The sequence below is a fragment of the Lichenostomus cassidix genome, chromosome 24 (genome assembly GCF_008360975.1).
Source record: "Lichenostomus cassidix isolate B80296 chromosome 24, HeHo_3.0, whole genome shotgun sequence".
NCBI classification, from domain to species: domain Eukaryota; kingdom Metazoa; phylum Chordata; class Aves; order Passeriformes; family Meliphagidae; genus Lichenostomus; species Lichenostomus cassidix.
Window position 1 is genome coordinate 1,006,184 of NC_139504.1, and position 22,418 is coordinate 1,028,601.

A 22,418-nucleotide genomic window follows, 5' to 3' on the forward strand; every position below is an offset into this window, starting at 1 on the left:
GTTTCTGGATGCTGTGAACAAGATTATACCTCATTTTGTCTAAAACCACCTTTTTTTGGCCATGGCAGCCCCTTACCCTGCAGACCAATGGGAATATTAGGGAATATTTGCACTGATCACAGTGTAACCATTTGAATTCACATGGAGGCCAAGGTTTTCTAGAGAAGTTTAATTTTAATTAGTGACCAAGATTGCACTTTCTCATCTGCCACCTCTATAATCCTCCCGTCCAATTAAAATGGAATTTTTGCAAGGGGAAATTAGAGAAATTACCAACAATTCACATGGAATGGCAGCCTGTGCTTGAGCCCAAGTTGCTGCCTATCCCTTTGGGAAGAAAGCTGGGATACAAGCAGATTCACTCATTCCCCTTTTCCTTTCAGCTCCAGGTCTAAAGGCTCCTCACACCTTTGGGTTCAAACACACGATGCTTGATTGAGTTATCCCAACTCTTCTCCCCTTTCCAGCAGAATGGGCCTCTCCCGAGGTCTTGAACCAGAAGAAATTCCCTCTTTTCTGAGTGTGCTGTCCCCGGGGCGAAGCTCTGCAGCAAACGATGGATTAACATCTGTACAGCTGTGTTATCCACCACGCCAACCACGGCGCTGGAATCGCCAGCCATGTCTCCCCTGAAGGATCCCTGTTGTGTGTTTAATAAAACAACCAAACCGGGGCTCAAATTCCCTTGCTCCTATGAAAAATTCATTGCTGCAATTCCCGGGAAGTGTTGATCTGTTGGATGGCTGGGAGGGAAAAGCCTGAGCCCACGGAGATGCTGGCAGCTCTTGTCCCAGCCCATCCCTACAAGTGGACAGCAGGGATGCAAGGGGGAAACTAAGGCAGGGAAGCAGAGTCAGAGAGAGAATTTAGGGTGGAAAATCCAGGGAAAGGAGAAGCCTCTGTGCAGCATCACATTGATTTTAAATATTTCCCAATTCCAGAGACTGTGGTGCCAACTGTCCCAAACTTCTGGGCGACTGACAATTTCCAGCTCGGCTGCTCAAATATTCACCCAGAAATGCAGCGTCAATTGTGCATTTGATTGTAAAAATTGCAGCTCCCGCTGTGTTGCTTGGTGACATAAATCAGCCAGTGCTGAGGCAGAATCCCAACACTCTGCTCTGGCACAGAGCTGGCATGGAGCAGCCGAGGGAAGGATTTATCTCCCGACCCAGTGTTGTTCCCAGGAGAGCAGCACGAGCAATTCTGCATAACAAACATTCCTGGGCTGTGGGATACAGGGGAAAACAGATCCCCTTGCTCCTTCCTGACACACTGTCTGGGACAGGCTGGTGAGGACAAGACAGGAGCAAGTTTTCCACCTGAGTTTGTAGTGCTGATGGAGAAATCAAAGTGCTCAAATCCAAAGGCTGGTCTGGCATCAGGACCAGCTGGAAGCTGAAGTGGAGGGAAGATCCAGAGGAAAGTTTTGTTTCAATTGGTTTTTCTTACAGAGCTTTATTTCTCAGGTGGGGGTTGAAGGTTCAGTATCATGATTTCCTAATTTTTGGTGGGGGAATGGGGCGCAGGAAGGAAACATCCCATGGCAAGGGTGGAATATCCTGAGCTGGGAGGGACCCACCAGGATCATCCAGTCCAGCCCCTGGCCCTGCACAGACACCCCAACAATCCCACCCTGGGCATCCCTGGCAGTGCTGTCCAAACACTCCTGGAGCTCTGGCAGCCTCAGGCTGTGCCCATTCCCTGGGGAGCCTGGGCGGTGCCCAGCACCCTCTGGGTAAAAAACCTTTTCCTAAAATCCATCCTAACCCTCCTCTGGATGTGGCTGAGCCTCCAGGAGGTGCTTCACAAAGCTCATCTCGCCCAGTTTAGGGGTTTTATAATCCCTTTCAGCTCTCTAAACCACTTTCCATGGCAGCACATGCCTTTGGATGGGCTGGAGCTGCTCTGAGCCTCATCCCTGGGTCTGGCAGCTCCCAAAGGATACAGAAATCCTGGATGCTCTACAAAAAGACACTGGGCTCTTTGAAATCTCCCTCTCCTGTCTAAGAATCAGAATTGAAGGGGAATCCTAAATGAAGGAGAAGATTCTCAGGAAAGCTTTCCTTCCTTTTGTCCCTATTAGGGGTTTCATTTCAGAGCTGGGTTTGCAGGTGAGAACAACGAGCTCCACTTTTTGCAGGGAAAACTGAGGCACGGGAAGAGAATCTCCCACGGCAAACTCAGCGTGGCTTTGGATGCAGCTGAGCATCCAGGAGGTGATTCCAGGAGCTGCATCCCTCCCCTTTTGGGCACTTGGTAATTGTCCATCTGGCTTTATCACCCCTTTCAGCTCTTTAAACTCTTCTCATCCCACTCTTTAAAGCACTTTATCCCTGGAGGGGATGAAGCCACCCTGAGCTCCATCCTGGGGTCTTGCAGCTCCCAAAGGACACAGAAATCCCTGGGTGCTCCACAAAACAACACTGGGCTCTTTGAAATCCCCCTCTGCCATCCGGGGAGCCATGCAGCCAGCTGGCAAGTTGGGAGGAGAGCCGTGGTTAATAGTAATTAGAGATGTTAATAATTGAACAGATGATGAACCAGGGCGTGGGGAGATTAAAGCGGAGATTTGCCGAAGGGGTTTAGATGCATGAGCCCAATTAAAAAGAACAAGAGGAATTAGACAAAATTGAGGCTGTGTTCCCAAATCCCTTAAGCAGGAGACCGAGGATGAAGTGAGATTTGTCCATTCTCTGCTCCATCCCAGTGCTAGACTGGGTCCTTGGCAGCCCCCATTGGGTGCACTGTGGTGCTGATCCAAGGGCCAAAGGAATGGGCAGAACTCAGCCGGCTCCAGATCAGCAGGATGGGCCTTGATTCCCTGTCGCTGTTGAGCCGCTAGCAGAGAAGGAAAGCACCAATTCTCAGTGTGGCATAGAAAAAAGTACTTCATTGTTTGAATCCAACATATATATAGAGTTTTCAAAGGTCACCCAGATTGGTCAGTCAGAAACCTCCCCCTAGGCTTGATTGGCCAGGCCTGCACTATCCAAATCTTGAGACACTGTTTTTAATAACATCCAAACTTTATCTTTGTTTATAAAACACAAAAAGAATTCTCATGGGAAAGACCTGTGCTAGCCACAATTCTCAATGTTCCCATGGATTTGGGGGACATTTCCAGCTCCAAGGGTGTTTATTGTCTCAGCACGTGCAGCCAGAGGAGTCACCTGCTGCTCCTGCCAAGAGCAGCTCCATAAAACCTCCCTGGGCTCGGCATCTCCACAGCCCCTTCTTCCCAAGCAGCCCTTATCTTCCCAGAGCTGCTTCCTCGGGCGTTGCAAATACCACGATCCCTTTCTTCCCAAACGCTCCGCAGGGGAAACTGGGCATTTAATTTCCAAACAAACCCCTCGGATCTTTTCTTTTCCTTTTTTCGCCTGCTGCTCCCCAAGTGGTTGTAATAATAATAATAATTAATCATAAGCAGAGCTGACTCCTCTGAATGGGACACGAGTGACACTGGTTGGCAGCTCTGTCGTCCTTCCCAGACAGCAAGTCATTAATCCTGGAATAGCAGGAGGTGTTTTAAACAGGGCAACATCCTTGGGATAAACCCCATCACTGTGACCTAAAACAGGGGTGGTTCAGGTTTGGGGGTGGTGGGAGATACTTGGAGCATCCCATGGGACCAGCACGGGATGGATCTACTCAAATTAAAGTAAATTTAGTACAACCCCCAGGTTAAAAAAACAGAGGGGAGCAGGAGGCTTGGAGCACAACACCCTGAATTTTGAGGGAGGCCCTTCCCACCATGGAGCTGCTCCTTTAAAAATTTAATAGTTTATTCCACTTTTCCCCTCTTCCCTCTAATTGACTGGCTCAGGGTTTATTTTTCCTCTCTCAAGTAGAACAATGGGAGGGTTTTGAAGCTGGAGATGCAATAACGCCAGAATCTTCACTTTCCCCATTATGATTCCTCATTAGAAAGTTATTTCCCCACGATTTGAAATATAAATGATGCCTTTGATGTCTGCCTCTTTAAAATGGCTCTTTCTAATTTCCTCCTTTTAATTTTTTTTTTCCCAAAAAGATGCTCTCCCTCCCCCTTTTCCCCTCCCCAACCCCCAGCACTGCTTAACTCACCCCCAGTGCTCCGATGCGCCGCTGTAAACACGGCTTGGGCAGAATAAATAAACTGCCTCGAATTGCAAGATTTTGCTTTGAACAAATGGGATAATTGGGGCAGCTGGAAAAAAGAAAAAAAAAGAGAAGGGGAAAAAAGAAAAAAGAAACAGCCTTGGATGCGATTTCTTTTCTTATATTTTTTAAAGGAGGGGGAAATAAAAGCTGAGCCTTCCTGCTTTGGAGCGTGGAGCACTGAGTGGTGCGAGCCCAGCTGGGACAAGTTGTGTCCCCAATGCCACCACCAGCTCCTGCTCCCTTCCCTTCCTTTCCCTTCCCCAGTTTTCCTGCTGGGGCAGGACCGGGGCTGCAATGTGCTGGTGGAGGCTCCAGATAAGGCCCTGCCAATTTTGCTGGGAGTTAATTAAAGCTGGTGCTCCTCACGCTGGGGCAGCGCCAGCTCCTGCTGCCACTCTCCCTGCTGTGAATATTCCCTTTCCCTTGTCTGTGTGGCAGTGGGGACAGAGGGAAGGAGGCACAGGGATGTACAGGGAAAGCATTTTCCCACCAGCATCCCATATCCCATCAAGATTTCCTTGGCAGAGTTGCTGTTTGCCCTCCAGCGCCAGCCGCTGCCTGCCTGATGCCAGCGATAAAGCCCTGATGCTGGAATTTAATTAAAAATTGTTGTTTCCTTGGCATGGCAGGATCCCACCCTGTGCTCCCAGATGGATCCACAGGAGCGAGTTCAGCGGGGTGTGGGATCTCCGGAATCAGTGGAGTGTGGGGCAGAGGGGGAGACTTTGGGAGCTCAGTGGAAGAGGGAGAGGAAAAGTGATGTCAGCCTAGGCTGGCAGCATCCCTCGGGATTTTGGGGAGATGGGAGATGCTTCCTGAACTGCAGGATAGGCTTGTGCCAAGGTAGAGAAGTCAAGGGAAAAGCCACTCTGTTATTTTTTATTTCCTTGGTTTAACCTTTCCCTCTCCAGATCCTCCAGCTGAATTTCCAGCTGTGAAGTGTCCCATTGGTTCTGAGCATCCCAGGAAAGTGGGGAGAGCTTGGGGAGATCCCAGCTGCACAGTCCTGCCCTGGATTTATCCAAGGGATGCTGGAAAGAAGCATCTCCTTGAAGAATTAACATCAAACTGGTGTATTCCTCTACTCAGTAGCATCCCAAAAATCATGTCTGGTTGGGATTAAAAAAGTGTATCTACCATGGGAAGGAAGCGAACCCTGGAAAAACAGGCTGGCAAAAGGGAGTTTGGAAGCAGAGAATAATTCTGGAAACACCTAAAAAATCAGACCCCCAAACTAAACTCATGTAAACCCTCAGACTGGGGTAATTTTGTCCCATCTCATGCAAATCTGGTGCCACCAACAAGGACTGAGTTTCCCTCCAAGTCACTGGAGGGTGATGAACACCCAGGAAAACTTCCCTGGCTCTGTGGCACATGGATACCTGGAACAAGCTGCAAATTAAGATGGGAACAGACTGGATCACATTTCACATCTACATCAGGCTTGTTTTTACCAGCCCTGCGAGCTGGACGATGATTATTTTATAAAAATAGGATATTAAAGAGAGAATCAGGCTCAGATGAAAAATTCAGGAGCGACTCCGATTTAAGTTTTCATCTCCCAGCGATGTCCAGAGGATGAATGTCTGCTGGAAAAGGACAAACCGTGCATTAAAGCCAGAGCCAGATGATAAAAACCTTCACTTAAAATATACATTTCTGCCCCACGTTATTAATAACATGCGAGATTAATATTTTAAGTGGGATGAATTTTAGAAAATGTCATTTCCAAGCCACGTTGGAAGTTTTTTTGCTGAGATTATGGAGTGACAGTGGGACCCCTCCCTGTATTCATTGCAGGAGCATGATGTATATTTTATAGATGTTAAATATAAATATCATATTCCATCCCCTCCTCATCCTCTCCACATTTTCCTGGCTCTGTTTGCACTTTGGAGCCAACGCTGACCCAGCTACTTTCAAATGAGGCAGGGATTTGGGCTGGGAAAGTCAAAAGGGCCCTTTCTGCAAGGAAAAATTCCAGCTTTAATGGATGTTCTGCTTCCAAAGGGCACGGGAGCAGCTCGGAGCCAGGTCCTCATGTGCTGGAGCAGGAGGGAGAAGTCCATAACTCACTGCCGGGCTGGGATGCATAATTTATCCCCAGCAATTCCCATCAATTGGTTATTAAAAGTGCCCTCCCTGGATTAAGTATGAACGAGGGAAGAGATAAATCTCGTTCCCAAGGTAACTAACTCCCAATTATGCTCCACAGGGAAAACTTTGCTTACTTTGCCCATTTTGCAGTCAAAATGGAGTGTTTTGGTGCAAAGCAGGGCAGCATTCCCATCTATAACCTCCATGAAGGTCCCTGATCCTCATGGGCTCTCCAATGACCATGGGAGTGTGGAAATAATCATATCTTTAAAAATAAAGTGGAGCTGCATCCATTGGCATCCAGGGCATCATTTTTGTGGAGCTCAAAGAGCCATTTCCCTGGATGGCCTCTGGATGAGGCACAAAGAGCATCCCAGCATCACTGAGCCAAACAAAATGGAAATAATTAGGGAAAAAAGATAATTTCCTGGAGCAAAGCACCCTCGGAGCAGCCGTTCCCTCCCTGCTAAATGCCAAGGATTGGAGCTCGGGGTCTCATTGAGATAACAACCATGAGCTGCTGGGGGAAGCTCTCTGGGGCAGAAGAACAATTTGGGAGAATAAAACTGGGAAATATTCCATTCTGGAAGCTGCGATGGTGGGAGGTGGCTTTGGCAAGGAGAAGGTGCCCTAAACCCCCGGGATGGAAATGGGGGAGTTAAATTCCCTCACTCCCATCGCTGGGTGATTTTGTGCCAGAAATTTGGGCTTTCTTTCTTTCTTGATGCAGCGGTTTGGAGAAAATCCACCTTCTCTTGCCCAGGAATGCTCTTTATCCTGCAAGGCCCAGGTGTGCTGCTGCTCTTGCCTGTGTTTTTGGAGGGTGAAGTGGAGGCAAGAGGTCAAATCAACTCCCCTTTATTTACAGCAATAAATACAAAGCCATAAATGCCCATGATAAATAATAAATACAATTTAAAAGCCCACAGCAGCTGGCCTTGCTGCATCCCAACTGCACTGTTTCCTCATGGAAAGCCACATCCAACAGCCCCAGAGGTAAAAGCTTTGGGTTTCCTAGTTCTTGCCTCATGTGGGGATTATTTCCTTGCGAGATGTGCTTCCTATTCTCAGGTATTCCTTTTTATTTTCAGTCATTCCTTCCTGTTTTCAGGCCTTCCATCTTATTTTCAATCGTTTCACTCAGGATTTTTTCTCCTTCTATTTCCTCACTGTCACCAACGCCCCACCAGGTACCAGCAGGACCTGAAGCTCTCCACATCTCATTGCTTTTCTTCTCCTTATTGGCATCATGTGAAAACTGGGAAAACCTTTTCCTGATATTGGCATTGTAATAATGATCCCTCTGCAAAAAAAATAAAGAAAATAAGGAGAAAAGCCAATAAATCAAATAAAATGGGAGTGCTGGGTGCACACGGCCCAAATGGTAAAAGAAATAATTTTTATTCCTTCCTATCCCGAGGGAGAAATTATTTGGACATAGAGGGAGAGGAGTGGCTCCGGACATATAAAAGTCTAAGTGGGGATGTTTAAATAATTCAGGCAGAGGAATGAATAAAAAGCAAGAGCTTGGCCAAAGCAGGGATCAGCTCAGAGACAGCAGGTCAGGCATGGCCAAAGCCAGGGAATCTGGACTGGGCTGGACGCAATGTCTGGGAGGGAATAGGTTGGATCCTGCCCAGCTCTCCTGCACCTCCGAGGAGCAGCATCAATAGATGGCACTCCAGAACTGCTCCTTCCTCCTGTCACAAACCTGGGCATGGTGGAGAGCTGATGGATCAACTGGGGAACAATTTCGGGAGCTCAAATGGCCTCCCAGCCCTTCTCCCCTCGCTTGGGAAGGCAAAGCCACGAGCTCGGGATATTCCAGGTCTGCAGGCACGACAAGGACTCTTTAAATAGAATTAAAGCTGCTCAAGGCTTCCCAAGGACACACGGCTGTGCTGCTGTCGGGATAGTCCAACATTCCCATCTGCCGTGCTCCTGGTGCAAGGGCAAAAAAACAGGGAGAGAGGGAGGGCAAAACCCCTCCAACCTCCTCCACCAAATTGCTTTTACTTAACAGCCTCGGTCAGCCTCAAGTAGGTCACAAGGCTGTGTGTGTATCTTCAGAATAAAGTCTTTAATCGGCTGATGGATATGAAAAAATAAATTACAGTGGCAAAATGTAATAAACGTTAAAGGGAAAATGATGAGAGTAATATAAGTACATTGATTTAACTAGGATGATATAGAGGAATTGTCTGCTTTATAGGTCTTTAGATGTCTATTAGCAGCTCTGTATTAAGGAATAGGGCTGTTCTCTTGATATACTTAAGAGCTGTCAGTAATTCCTATTTCACACTCCACTGCTTCAATTCAGAGAGCTCCGTGCAGCCCCAGCGACCCCATCCCGGGCTCGCTGGAGGGTGACCGCCTGCCGAAGGTTTCCTTTGCAGGCTGCCGATTATTCAGAGCCCGAGGAGGAGCCGGCAGGGCTGGGCTGAGCACTGCGGGGCTCTTGCTTTGAATGATGCTTCCCTGAGCCCAGCTCTTCTTCCCCTCCGTAAAGACGGGTTGGTTTGGGGGAAAACACCCCAAAGCTTCACTCTGCAGCATCCAACGTGCATTTTCCCCGTGTTTAGGATCATATCTGAGTTTCATTTTAAGTTTTTATATCTACCGCCATGTGTTTATTTTCACCCGAGGGGTGGAAAATCCATCCTGCTTTTCCTCCTGTCTGTTTCCTTCTACTAATGGGTGTTTCAGCCCAGCTCCCAGGCTGAAAATACAGAAATATTGAAAATACAGAAATATTGAATGAAAACATAGAAATGTTGTCCCAAAGCAGAGATGGAGACAGGGAGTCAAGAGCAAATTCACCTCTGGGTTTGCCTGACCCACTGGGTTGGTCCTCAACTGGCTCTGGCTCAGTCTCCAGCTCTCCATCACCTGAAAGGATGCTTGGAAGATGGAAAATATATTTTTATTTAAGAAAAATAAAACCTGGATGAATTTCCTGGATGGCAGAGGCAACACCTCACCATGGGAGCCAAGGACCACACAGATATTTGATGTTTTTCCTTTTCCCTTTACTCCCTAGGGCCCCCAAAGCGAGGAGCAGCCCAGCCCAGCAGCCTCCACCATGGAGAAACCAGAAAATTCAGCCATTCCAAATGGAAACACCCAATATCGCGCTTTAACATGAAAAAAAAGGTGGATTAGCACAGTCTTTTTTCCCATTTCCCACCTAGAGATATGAAAACTCTCCTTAATTAGACCTGCAGGCTCTGTGTCCCTGTGCAGGAGAGGCTGGATGCAGCTGGAAGCAGTGGCTTGGACAGGATGAGCATTTCACTGCCATCAGCCACTTTTCCTTCCGTTTGGTGCCCTCCCAAAGAAAGAGATGGTTCATTGAAATTAAAATTTTCAGAAGGGGAAAAGCAAAAAGGCTGGAAGCACAGCAAGGTTTGTAGACACCCAACATAGCCAGGGGAGGAAAAAGCAGAGTTTTTGGGAATGTTGCAACTTCCTCCTGCCTGAAAGAAGGCAAATGGCCAAGGCTTTTTCAAAACCATAGCAAAAAATGTGCAATAAAAGCTTTTTCTCTGAGATTTGTAGCTGTAGATGCCATGTGGCTCCTAGCAGCCTTGGGATGCTCCTGGTGGGATGTTTTCCATGATGTCTTGGAAAGAAAACCCCATGTTGTGATGGAGCCCATTTCAGCTGGAAACAAAAGGGTTCAACCCTCTGAGGATGTAGCAGGAGGGAAAGGACAGAGTTCAGCTCCAAAATCCAAATGAAACACTGAATAACAAAGAGATAGGATGGGTTTGATCCCAAACTGCCTTTCCTGCTTCTTAGCAAGACAGAAACATTTCGGAAAGTATCAGAAACATGATGGAAAGTTGTTTTTCTTGATATTTCATAACATTTTCCCCTGCAGCGTTTTGGCCGCTTTCTCTTTCTTCTTTTTTTCCTTTTTTTTTTTTTATGGCTTACAAGTAAAAGAGGTTTTTATCGAAAATCTGTTTTTCAGGAACAAGAAAATCAATAAAAATATATCAGTTCATGCTTTTGTTAAAGAACCAGGAAAGGTCCCGCTGTGCAAAAAAGGAAACTGAAATGTCTTGTTTGGGTTGGAAAGGGAACTTTTAATGTCTCATTACAAGAGACGAATCCTGCACTTAACGCTGAGGGTTTTGCATAAGAGTTTGTAAAAATCCCGGTGCCACTGTGAGTGATTCCAAAACCAAATAAAAGAGGGCAGAGATCATCGAAGAACTGGTTTGCAATGATTGATTTGGCCAATTCCAGCCCTAACCGAATTCCTGAGGCTTCAATAATCTCTTTAGCATCGTCAGGTCGGGCTTTGCTCGGCCGTTGATCTGATGCCATTCCTTCCCTTCTCTTTATTAACAACCCAAAGCCAGGTATGCAGTGGAATTGATCTGGCACTTCCCTCTGCAGCTCCTGCCCTCCAAGGTGGATGTTTCACCTTTGGGAAGGACTCCAGAGAGCCAGCAATGTTCTGCATCCCAGCTGGATCCTTGGGAGTCGTTACAGGGATGCAGAGCTGCACTTTGGCTCTGTAAATCAGCAGCTTTTAACCCCCCTGAGCACAAACAAAGAGAATTTTCCCCATCCCTCAGTCCAGACCAGGACGCTGAAGGACAAATGTGACTTCTGTATTTTTAATTTATTAATCTCAGCTGCTCTTTGCTTTCTCTTCACAGGGATTTTCACCTCTACTTTCTTTTTTTATTTTTTCCTTTCTTTCCCTGGCCATATTCCAGCCGATCCAGGATGTGTTTGATATTGCTGTTCCCATATCAAAGCACTCAACATGCACAGATTTCAGTGAATTGTGAAGGAAAGCAGGAGATGCTTTTATCTCTGTGCCTCTTCGCAGGATTGCCCCGAGCCCAGACTTCCCCCTCTCTCAGCCGCGTGATCTGGCTGAAGCCCCAAAGCCTCTCTGCCAGCCCAGGGAGGAGGTGGTGGGATGGGGAAGGCGTCACCTCACCCCTCTGGAGCTGGGAACAGGCCTTTGCTCCAGCACGGATTTCTGGACAACCTTCCAAAGGGCAGCAGGATTGAGCTGTGATCTGGACCTGAGGAGGAGGTGGAAAGCTCCACGTGCTCCCATCTCCCTCCTGACACTTCCATCTCACCCCTGGCACTTCCAGCTTTACATCTCCTGCCAGGTGGCATCTTCCTTCTGGAACTTCCATCCTCTCCCTGGTAGTTGTTTCATCTCTCCTCTTCTGTTTTGCATCTTTCTTGGTGCTTCCATCTCCCTCCTGGTGCTATTTCACCCCTGGACTTGAACCTCACTGTTTGCATCTCTCCATTCCTGTTTGCATCTTCCCATTTCTGTTTCCATATCCCCATTCCTCTTTGCACCTCACTCCTGGGACTTACATCTTGCTCCTGGTTCAGGCATCAAAACCCTGGGGTTTGCATCTCCCTCCTAGTACTGCATCATTTCCCCATAGTCCTTGCACTCCTGGAACTTCTATCTTACCTCTCGTGCTGGAATCCCACTTGCATCTTGGTCCTGGCACTTGCATCTCAGTCTTGGTGCTTATACCTCCTTCCTGGTCCTTGAATGTCCTTATTGGCACTTTCATCTCACTTTTGTTTGCATTTCAGTCCTGACACTTGTACTGTGCTCCTGCTCCTTGCACCTCCCTCCTGCTCCTTCCATCTTCCTCCTGGTTCTTGCATCCCACGCCTGACCCTCATATCTCACTCCTGACCCTTCCGTCTCCCCTGCTTCCTGTATGTCCCTCCTGGCACTGGCATTTTCCCCTCTCCTGGCAGGCACAGTGGGTTCATCAGGCAGAGCTGCCCCAAGCCCCTGAGCCCAGACTCCACCAGCCACCAGGTGGACAATTCCGGGGGTTTGTACCCTCTATAGGATGGGGAACAAAAGATGGGATACATCCAGTTCTGTCCATCTGGCCTTATTTGGGTTTCATCAAGGAGCACACCCTGAAGAGCTGAAAGAGGCTTAGCTGTGTCAGGCACTGCAGGGGTGGGAACAGGCAGGATCCATTTCAGCACACTGGGATGAAGGAAGAGGACAGGAGGGAAGAGGTGCAAAGTCACCCCACTCCAAGGAATGACTTTGAGGTGAACATCCAGAGCATGGATGGGTTTGTTTTACTAAAATGAAAACTCTCTGCCTGCCATAATATAGATTAACCCCATAGAGGGAGACTGGGAATGCTGAAGATTTGCTTCCCAAGTGCTCTGAATTCCAAAGAGGGAGTGGCTCAAGTCACCCCAAACCCCACACTCCATGTCCCCCCACCTGCAGCACAGCTCTTGCCTCACTTTATATTCCCCTCATGGCTCTAACAATGGGATAACACCACATTTCTATACAATAGCATTTATTGCTGCAGCCACAGAAAAAGAGCATTTCTGAGTGCTGTAGGAGCCATATGTGGGCAGCACATATTTGTCTCCATAAGGGCTTTTCCAAGAGTGCTGCAGGAGAGCAAACTGAGGAATTAGGAACAAAAAATAATGGTGGAGAAAAAGAAACTCTCCTGTCATCAAAGACTGAGATGGAATGTCACATCTGGAGGAAAAAATCCCCACAGTGTGGGGAGAAATGGCTCTGTGTAATGGCTGCATGGGCAGAAAGGAAACCATCAGCATCCAGCTGTTCTTGGGGAATATTTGTCAAAGTTAATGTTGCATTCAAATAAAAAAATAACCATCCCACCAAAAGTGATGCTTCATGTCCAAAAACTTCTGGTCCAGGATGCAAGTGTTGGGATTTGGGGTTGGACAGGTGCCCAGGAACTGCTCAGAGCTGGAATATGGAGTCTGTTTTTCCTTGCTAGCCAAAGCCAAAACTCCCCAACTCTGCTCTCTGCCAGTTTGCCCCTCACCCCAATTAAAGGGTATCCCAAGGATGAGGAACCCTCCCTGTGTTAATCCCAGCAGTACCAACCTGCCCCACCTAGCAGTGCCTAGTCAGGTCACAGCCAGCCACAGAGGGACCCACTCCTGCCATCACCTCTCATCAGCCCTTGCTCCCCAAATGCCCTTTAATTAAGGGTCACTAAAGACTTTCACTGCTTGGAGCTGATCCCAAGCCTGGGTTTGCATCTGCAGCAGGAGGAATGGGCAGGGATTTTTGCAGGGAGGAGAAGAAGTGAGTGGTTAACAGTGATGCTGCATTAATGGACATTAATGGACATTAAAATGAAAATAACTCGCCCAGGCTCCCCCTTTCAGCTCCATGTCCTTCTGGCACTGCCTGCCTTTGGATAAATAAAATATCAGGCTCTGCCCTGAACACAGAACCAGGAGAGGCAGAGCCACCACTGGGGGCAACTCCCAGCCCTTCCCTTCCCTGCATGCCCAGCCAATCCCAGATGCTGCCAAATCCATTGGTTATTGGTTAACAACAAGCAATGCCTGTAAATGGCAGGGCCTGGGTCTTCCTGCACTTCCATGATGTAAGCAGGCAGCTCACAGGGCTCTATGGGACAGGGACACTCCTGGTCCTGCTTTTGGGGACATGGCTAGGCCTCCTTCTCTCCATGTGCACCTTCAGGTGTTGTGTCATCGAAGTTGTGGGTGCTTCATCCCTGGAAGTGTTCAAGGCCAAGCTGGATGGAGCTATGAGCACCCTGGGATAGTGGAAGGTGTCCCTGTCCAGGGCAGGGGTAGGCTTTAATGGTTTCCAACCCTGACCATTCTATGATTCTATAATTTTATGACTCCATAACAATATCATTTCTGTGATTCCATGACTCTATGACTCTGTGACTCTATGATTCTATGACTCTCTGATTCTTCTATGACTCCATGATTCCATGACACTATGATTCCATGATTCTATGACGTCTATGACTCTATGGTTCCATGATTCCATGACTCTATAATTCCATGAGTCTATGACTGATTGTGATTTCATGATTCATGACTCTATGACTCTATTACTCCATGACTGCTTGATTCCATGATTCCATGACTCTATGAGTCCATGATTCCATGATTCCATGATTCCATGATTCTGTGACTCTATGATTCCATGATTCCATGACTCTGATACTGACTCTATGACTCTATAACTCCATGATTCTATGATTCCACAATTCTGCAGGCCAAGCCACTGCAAAGCTGTCATGGACGTGGCCAGTGCCCTTGGGAAATTTGTGTTATCCCTCTCCATGGCCAAGAAATTTTGGGATCCATTAAGGGCAGCCTTATACTGGAACAGAACTAAGTCCTGGTGGTGGCTTTGTGCTTCAGTGAAGATCAAGGAAGGACCAGCGACCTCCTGAGAGGTGATGGAGATGAGGGAAAGGCTGGGATGTCTTCTTATGGGGCATTTCTAATGGGGCTTCTCTAAGAAGCTGCCTGGAATAAAATCTCTGGATGTCTCAATGCCTCAGTGTGGGAAAGGAGATGTGAGAAAAAAATCTTCATTCAGGTCTTTCAGCCCTGGGGCCCAATTCCTACCTGATCTCCAGGGACACAGACCAGTCCCAAAAATATCTTTCCTGAGGCAAATAGTGGAGAAGGTCCTCCAGAGACTGCATGGAGATGAAAGCAGCACTGCAAGCCCAGCACTCCCTAGACACTGGAGACTCCCTCCAGGAGGAGCTGTGAGCTTAGGGGAGATCCTTGGGGGGCTCAATCCTCCTTAAACAACCATAAATCCCCAAATCTGGGGACTCTGTCCTGAGCAGTGGCAGCAGCTCACAGCTGGCTGCCCCCAGAGGCGTTTTGGGGCTGCTGGCATTGGCAGGGGTGGAAATATTCCCATCCAGGAGCTCTGTGGGCTCATCAGGCACCAGCCAGGAGCCACCTGCCTTCCAGCAGCTGGAAAATGGAGTGAGAGCTGCGCGTGCAGAGGAACATCTCAGCGCTGGAACTGCCAAGCTGCTCACAGAACAGATGGCTCCAGGTTAAATGTGAATTGCAAACCTAAAAAATAAAAATGGTGTTTGTGCCCTTCCCGGCACCTTTATGATATATAAAGATACAGCAAGTGGTTTTATTTCCTTCGGAGGAAGCGTGTCTGGGGTTTTTTATTCTTTTATTGGGTTTGGGGATTTTTTTTTTTGTCTTGCATTAGGGAAAACAAGGCAGGGTTTTCTTGCCTGGAGCTGGGGGAGCTCAGCTGGATATTGGGGGATGTTTCAGCTCTGGAAAGGGGCAAAACCTAGGAAAATGCTAAAGCTGTAATGCAATAAATTGCATGAAACATGGAAATAATAAAAGTTCTCCCTACAGAAGAGCAAAGTAGAGGTGGGAGGATGTAACAGGCTCAGACTGGGACTGGAGCAGGGGAAAGCCATTGGCATCTCCAAGAGAACTCCCAAAGTCAGTTTGTGTCAGGAAAAGGGTGTAAGGGTCCTCTCCTCCTCCAGCTGGGCATCACAGTGGTGTTAAGGTATGTCACAATAATTACCTCTCCCAGCCACAGAGCTTGTCTCTGGCTCTAATTTACTCTTCTGGAGTGGAATTAGCCAGGATGTCATTAGCGAAGGGCTGTGTTTTAATTTGGGTTGGCTGGGAATGAGGCAGCAGGGAGGTAAAAGCACCCCTTCAGCCCTGCTTTCCCCTTCCTCAGGGCAGATTTATTCCCTCTGACAATCCCTCAATGCCTTATCCCAACAACAGCTTTAAACACAGGTGGGACAATTACACGGAAAAATCAGATTGTGGTTATTTCATAATCTTTCATTAATGCAGCACTCACTATTCAGACACAGACAAGAGGCTGCGCTTCTTTTTGGAAAATAAATCTCCCACTGCTTATTTTTTCCCCCATGTAGCGAGAAAAAATATATTATTCATATGGAGACAAGGACCAGCTGAAGGACTTGCAGCTGAGGCTGTGGCTGGAGCAGCAGGAGTTGTGCCTGGCAGGTTTGGAGCTGGGAATGCTGCAAGGGAAAATCAGCATCAGGGTAAGCAGGGAGACAAAATCCATCGTGGCTCACCCACATGGCGATTTCCTCCTGCAGCCAGGGAAATGGAGCCTTTTGGCTTGGCTTTGTCAATTAATTCCACTTCTTGTTCACCTTTTGGAAAAAGGGAAAAGGGGGAAAAAAGCTTTTCAGAACTTTCAAAAATAGCGCAGCAAAATGTTTTGGCATTTGTGAAACAAAGCCTTGCACTTCAGAGGTACCAGCATGAGCAGCTCAGCGTTTTTCAAAGGTTTGCTGCTCTTTAATTCTTTTTTAACCTGAAATTATTCATCTCATTAACATAATCCTGAATTCACACTGCTCTGGTCCTCCTCAAACATCATTTCCAGCAGATGCACAAATTGATCAAAAAACCTCCTTCAGAGTGTATTGACTCAAGGCTGCAGCTTTTCCCTGATTCACACCTTATTCCCAATTTTCCTGCATGGATTCCCACCTTAATCCCAATTCTCCCATCAGAAAATCTGTCTGTGACCTGGTGGTGAGCAGTGCAGCTCTGTGACAAACCCACCTGGGGTTCTCCAGATGCCCAGGAGGGGTTGCAGCAGCTCCAAACAGCTTCCAGTCATGGGAAGGAGGGGACTGAGGTGGGAATATACCCTCTGTAAATAGAACTGTGGGTGAGGGGCCTTGGTTTCAATTCAATTGGAGCTTTCCCAATTCATTATTGGGATGAATTCAGAGGATGTTCTACTGGAGTTATGTAACATAAAGACAATGTGTTGTTGCTTCTATCACAGGTATAAATATGCACAGATAGGATTCATCTCCATTTGGGAGCATCCTCATCTCTTTATGTGCATTCCCATTAACTGTGCATCCCCCAAATGCCTTCATGGCCCTGATGAACGCCTATGGTCATGGCTGGGTGTACTCCTTCAAACACATCCCCAGCCCTTGGCATCTCAATGTACCTGTGGGAAGATGAGCCTGGGCCAAGAAACTTGGACATCTCCGTAAATCTTCATTTTGGGATGTGTGGGCATGTGGTTTTGGGCATGCACACCCCCAAATCCAGGGGTTCATTCAACAAAATGCTTCAGGCAGGGAGGGTCTGGGGGATTTCTTTCCTCTCCAGTTGGTCAAAGCCATTTTGTTGTCAGCATAATTCCTTGGATTTCATCAGAAATTTGTTGAACAGACTTCCCCAAGTCGTGGAGACACTGATTGGAGAGGGACTTAAATGACATGTAAATGTGGCATTTGGGGACATGGGTTAGAGGTGACCTTGGCAGGGCAGGGTTCAGTGTTGGACTTGATGATCTTGGAGATCTTTTCCAGCCTAATCAATTCCATGATTCTATGAAAAAGCCCTCCCAGTGTGGGCAGTGCTGAAGGGCTGATGCAAACTGGCTGCCACTGGTGTGGCAATGGGGCACTGGGAGTCAGCACAGGGTGAAACTCATCCCTGCCTGGAGCTGTGGGAGTTTGCAGTGGGATAGGCAGCTCACCAGGGGAGTCATGTGGGGAGTGATTCTTCCTTAAATCACAGAATGGGGCACTCTGTGCTGCTTTGGGTCTCACCTGGGTCCTGTTGGGTCCCCTGGCCCTGGTGCTGGCACCTGGAGTGCTGTGGAGCAGGGATGCTCTCACTCCCTGCCTGTTCTGGAAGGTGCTGAGCATCTCATTAGCTCAAGGGCTGGATCCTCATTTCCACTCCAGCCTCTCCAGGCTGCAGACGCAGCTCCCAGAGCCCTTTTATGCTCCGAGCAGCTCAAGTGTAAATGAGAATCAGGCCCTCCAGTGCCATCTCTTTTCTTCCAAAGAGGAAAAATCTCCTTGACTACAGGGAGTGAAGTGGGCCAGGATGGTTTGGGGTTGACATAAACCTCCTCGATGCTGTGCTGGGTGATGGCTGCCCTTCAATTGAGAGCCGAAATGTTTAAGCTCCTTTTGGAGGCAAGGAGAGTTTGCAAACCCAGGCTCGGCATCTGTGCAAGAGAGAAGATGCTCTCCCCACCACACCAGCATTAGGCAAAAGGGTTTTTCCAATTTCCCTGGGAGCAGAGCTCTCCAAGGAGGAGCAAACCAGCAGGCAATGGCCAAGGTCAAGGAACTCTTGTGGGCTTCACTGCCAGAGCAGTGACATTGGCCAGCCATGCCCGACACAGCGCGTTCCACTGCACTGATCGCCTGAATTTTGTGCTCCGCTGCTCCACAAGAGGACACAGTGTTTGGAGCGTGGTGACATCAATCTGGGCACATGGCTGGGGCTCCTGCTGTCAGGGATGGAAAGGTTCCACAGTGGGAAGGGAGATGGATCCATCCGCAGAGTAAATACCTGGGGATGGTGTTAATTAGTGCAGAAGGAGGGGGAGGGAGGTGATTTGGCTGGGAAGCACACAAAAATGTTCATCTGCCAGGGAGTGGGTAATGAAGCTGGACCAAGTTAATATCTGGGGCTGGAACGTGTTCAGATGAGGATGTGTCAATGCCTGGGAATGAGGATTTTGGAGATGGGGCTGTCAAGGATACTCAGGATCCTCAGCAACCATTGATAAGGTCACTCTGGCCCTACTGATGATGGTAATGAGGACACCTCTCTCCAGAGAGGGTGCCAGCAATGTCCCTGCCCCACCTCCCAGCACTGCCAAGGTGCCTCGGTGACTCCAAACTCTGACCTGGAGATGAGATACCCAGGCAGCCTGGATCCACCATCCCTGCTCCCAAGGCAGTCTGTGTCCCCCACTTCCAATCCCAAGGCAGCCTGGATCCACTCCTGTATCCTCCATCCCTGCTCCTGCTGCTCTGCACTGACAGAGCCGTGGGATGGGATGGGATGGGATGGGATGGGATGGGATGGGATGGGATGGGATGGGATGGGATGGGATGGGATGGGATGGGGAATGGGATGAGTTGCATTTGCTGATTCATTGCCTCTCCAGCGGCATCAAAGAACCCTCTCAGGAGCTTTTCTTGGCACTTCATCAGAGAAGAGCTTGACTGTGGCATCTTAAGGACTTCTCAGGTGAGCTGCATCCTCCCTGGAATAGAATCCCAGTTAATGTGCAGGTGCTGAAAGGACAAGATTCCTTTTGGCACCACAATTGAGCATCTGATTGCAGCCAATTCCCAGGAGGGACACACATACAGGGAATGCCTGTGCTTTGATACACAACCCATTTACTGTCTCCTCACCATTCCCATGCCACTGGAGCCTCCAGCCTCCTGCAGGATCCCTGCAAGCTGAGAGGGGGTGTTCCCCACCACAGGGACCATGGAGGGGGTAGTTGAGTGACTTGGCAGGAGTTGCCATGGATCCAACTCTGATTTCCCAACAGAAATCACCCTAACAACCAACTTCAATCATCACATGAGAGATCCAGTGTCCTTATCCTTACTTTACACCAAGGAGAATATGCCAGGGGAATCTGAAATTCAGATTCCTCCCGTTTGAATGGTATCTGTCGCTATCACTTGTGTAACAGCAGCTTCCAGAGCCTGTGGAAGTGACTCTCCATGTGCTGGATGCTGCCCACATCCAGCCCTTCTGTTATTATCATTGCTATTGTTATGGAATAAATCATCCCTTAAGCTTCTCTCTTTCATTGCAAATTGTCCATGAAACACTTGCAATCTCTGCAGAGAGACACCTGGCTTGACAGACTAAATCAGATCAGTAATCAAATCCCGATCCCAGCGCCTGCTACCTGCTCTGAGTTATTGGGACCACAAGGTGTTGGAAAAAATCAACAATCTCTGCAGGGGAAAAAAAAAAAAGGGAAGTGTAGGAAAGGTTTCTTCCACTTAAAGCTGAGCTGGAATGATCTGGGTCTCTCTTGTATTTGTTTGTCTCTAGATATTTCAGCCCTGGGTCTCAGCAGACCTTACACTTGTGACCTGCACCAGCTGGACCTTGGGTCAAGGAATGCCACTGGTGACCAACACAAAAGAGATATGGGACATAGGGAGCAGGGCCAGAAAGGATGGAGCAGGATAGCAGCTCTTTAGGTTACTGCTAATCCTGGAAAAAACTATATTTTGAAAAAATTCTCATGTTTTAATGGCTTGCAAAACTTATCCTGAATAAATTCCTAAAATTCCCTGACCAGGTATGGCCTGGATGCCCCATTTGGTGCTTCGGTCAGGGCATCAAGGACTGAAAATCTGTCCTCACTAACATATTGCTAATGATTTTTTTTTTTTTTTGAGATTAGGCCCTCTTGCCCACGTATTATAATAAAATCTGTGCTCCCTCCACCCAGCACAGCCGCAATGTCATGGATGAAGGATCCCAGGGATGAGAGCAGCCCCAGCTGGGTCAGTACCAAGTCTCTGTCCCTGCAATTGGACTCCTGACAGAGGCAGACAAAGCTAGGGGCTCCAAACTGCACTTGCACCTCCTTCTAGGATTTTTGGGGCTCAAAATATCCCTGCCTGGAGAAATCAGATGTTCCACAGGCTGAGGATGGTGAGAGGGCAGTGGTCCCTTCCAACCCAAACTATGATGCACTCTTAAACCCCCCTTTTAATGATTCAGTTGCACCAGAAAATGAATTTTTCTTCATTTTCAAGTGAAGCTTCAAGGCTTTATTTGTAAGATGGGCTTTTTCTGCTGTGTTTGTCCCATTCCCCCAGTGCTTTGCTTGGCACAGCAGCCAGAGCTGCCTGGGCTTGCAGCCTCCACCTTCTCACTGCTCCAAAAAGCAGCCCCAGCTCCAGAGGAAGCAAACGGGAGGCTGGAATTTGTTTTATACCCATTTAATGAAGCGCCAGGGATGGAGTTGGATGCTCTGGCCCCTGATTTCACATTTGTTTCTCTGCCTGACTGAGCGCCAAAGCCTCAGCAAAGGCTTAGAGAAGTCCTTTCACCACAAAAAAAAAAGTGGTTCAGAAGTGGTGGAGGGAGATCAAGCACCCAATTTCTTCTTGCTGGAGAATCAGAGTCGCTCATGGAGAGGTTTGATCCCTGCTCTGGAAGAGATATTTCCACCAGCTGGATCCATGCTGCCTCCCACTGCCTTCCCCACTGCAGCACTTGCCGAGGATTGTGGCTAAATGGGATTTCAACTCCCCCATCCTTATCGCAGCCTGGTGACAGCTGACCGAGCCTCGGGCTGATTCTTTCTCACTCTCGAAAAACCATGTACGCATTTATATATCTTCTTTTTCCCAGCTGCTCTAGCACTGCCTTGATCCCCTCCTATTTGCACTTCCTCATTCTTCCTGGGTTTTCATCCCTGCTTGGCGAGAGCCAGACGTGTTTCAAGCACTGCAGTGGTGTTGCAGCCCCTTTAGCAGGAATAACCCTCCCAGGTATCACCTGGATCTCACCCAGGGCTGGCAGGGGGAGGATTTGGCAGCCCCAGGGTCAGGGCATGGCCAGTCTGAAGTTGTAGGGGAGTATTTACAGGGACTCAGGGAAGAGATTATATCCAAAGAGTAGGATATGGTTTATAAAAGGAGAAATTCTTGACTTGCCCCATGCAGCACTTACCCAGCTGTAAAAAAATCCCTCTTTTCTTCTCTCCACTGGTAATTAAATCACCAGCTTCATGTTCCAAATCCCAGGCTTGGGAAGGCTCAGGCTGTGTCCTGTGAGGGGCTGGGGTGCCAGGGGATTTTGGGATGCTCAGACATCAGAAGGATGCTGTGTGTGCTGATCCTGCAGCTTCATCCCTCTTCCCTTCACAATGCTCCTACTCACTGGGTGTTTAAATGCCCCTAATGTCACAAAACTGAGGTGCAGGACAGGAATTGGGGTCCCAGTGTTGTCCAGTTGGAGCTCCAGGTTTATACTCCAAAGGCCTAGAGTAACAGGACATGGGAATGGTTTCCAACTGAAAGAGAGTAGGTTTAGATGGGATATTGGGAAGGGATTGTTCCCTGTGAAGGTGGGGAGGCTCTGGCACAGGGTGCCCAGAGAAGCTGTGGCTGCCCCTGGATCCCTGGAAGTGTCCCAGATCCTTCCATAGGCGGTGGTTTCATCCCTCCATGGGAATCACTTCCATCCTCTGCCCCTCCAGCTCCTTCTCAGCTTAAGTAGACACAGATAGAGATTCTGTGGATATGGTGGATATGGATATGGATATGGATATGGATATGGATACTGACAGATACAGATATGGATGTGAACATGGATATACATGCTAAGGATGCAGGCATAGATTTTAGGGATATGGATGATATGGATATCTAGACAGATACATGTATAGGTGTAGCTACAGGTATGGATTACATGGATATAGATACACATTGTATGAATATGGATATCTGTTATATGGATATGGTTATCAATTATGCAGATATGGACTTCAATGACATAGATGT

At 48.1% G+C, this 22,418-nt stretch overlaps 2 long non-coding RNA genes across 8 annotated transcripts; one reads left to right on the forward strand and one right to left on the reverse strand.

Moving 5' to 3' along the window:
* Positions 1 to 5,572: 5,572 nt before the first annotated feature.
* Positions 5,573 to 11,886, reverse strand: LOC146427426 (uncharacterized). 2 transcript variants are annotated; one of them, XR_014856417.1, is made up of 3 exons: positions 11,708 to 11,886; positions 7,414 to 7,546; positions 5,573 to 5,732 (listed from the first exon to the last, which is right to left on the reverse strand). It is a non-coding gene; the product is annotated as an uncharacterized LOC146427426 (long non-coding RNA). The 2 variants fall into 2 exon arrangements; XR_014856418.1 differs by having other exon boundaries at positions 5,573 to 5,735.
* Positions 11,887 to 15,681: 3,795 nt separating this feature from the next.
* Positions 15,682 to 20,148, forward strand: LOC146427427 (uncharacterized). Of its 6 annotated transcripts, none has more exons than XR_014856399.1 (5): positions 15,689 to 15,849; positions 15,993 to 16,127; positions 16,608 to 16,735; positions 19,034 to 19,116; positions 19,948 to 20,148. It is a non-coding gene; the product is annotated as an uncharacterized LOC146427427 (long non-coding RNA). The 6 variants fall into 6 exon arrangements; XR_014856402.1 differs by lacking the exon at positions 19,948 to 20,148 and adding an exon at positions 19,225 to 19,647; XR_014856403.1 differs by lacking the exon at positions 19,948 to 20,148 and adding an exon at positions 19,430 to 19,647.
* The last annotated feature ends 2,270 nt before the right edge of the window (positions 20,149 to 22,418 follow it).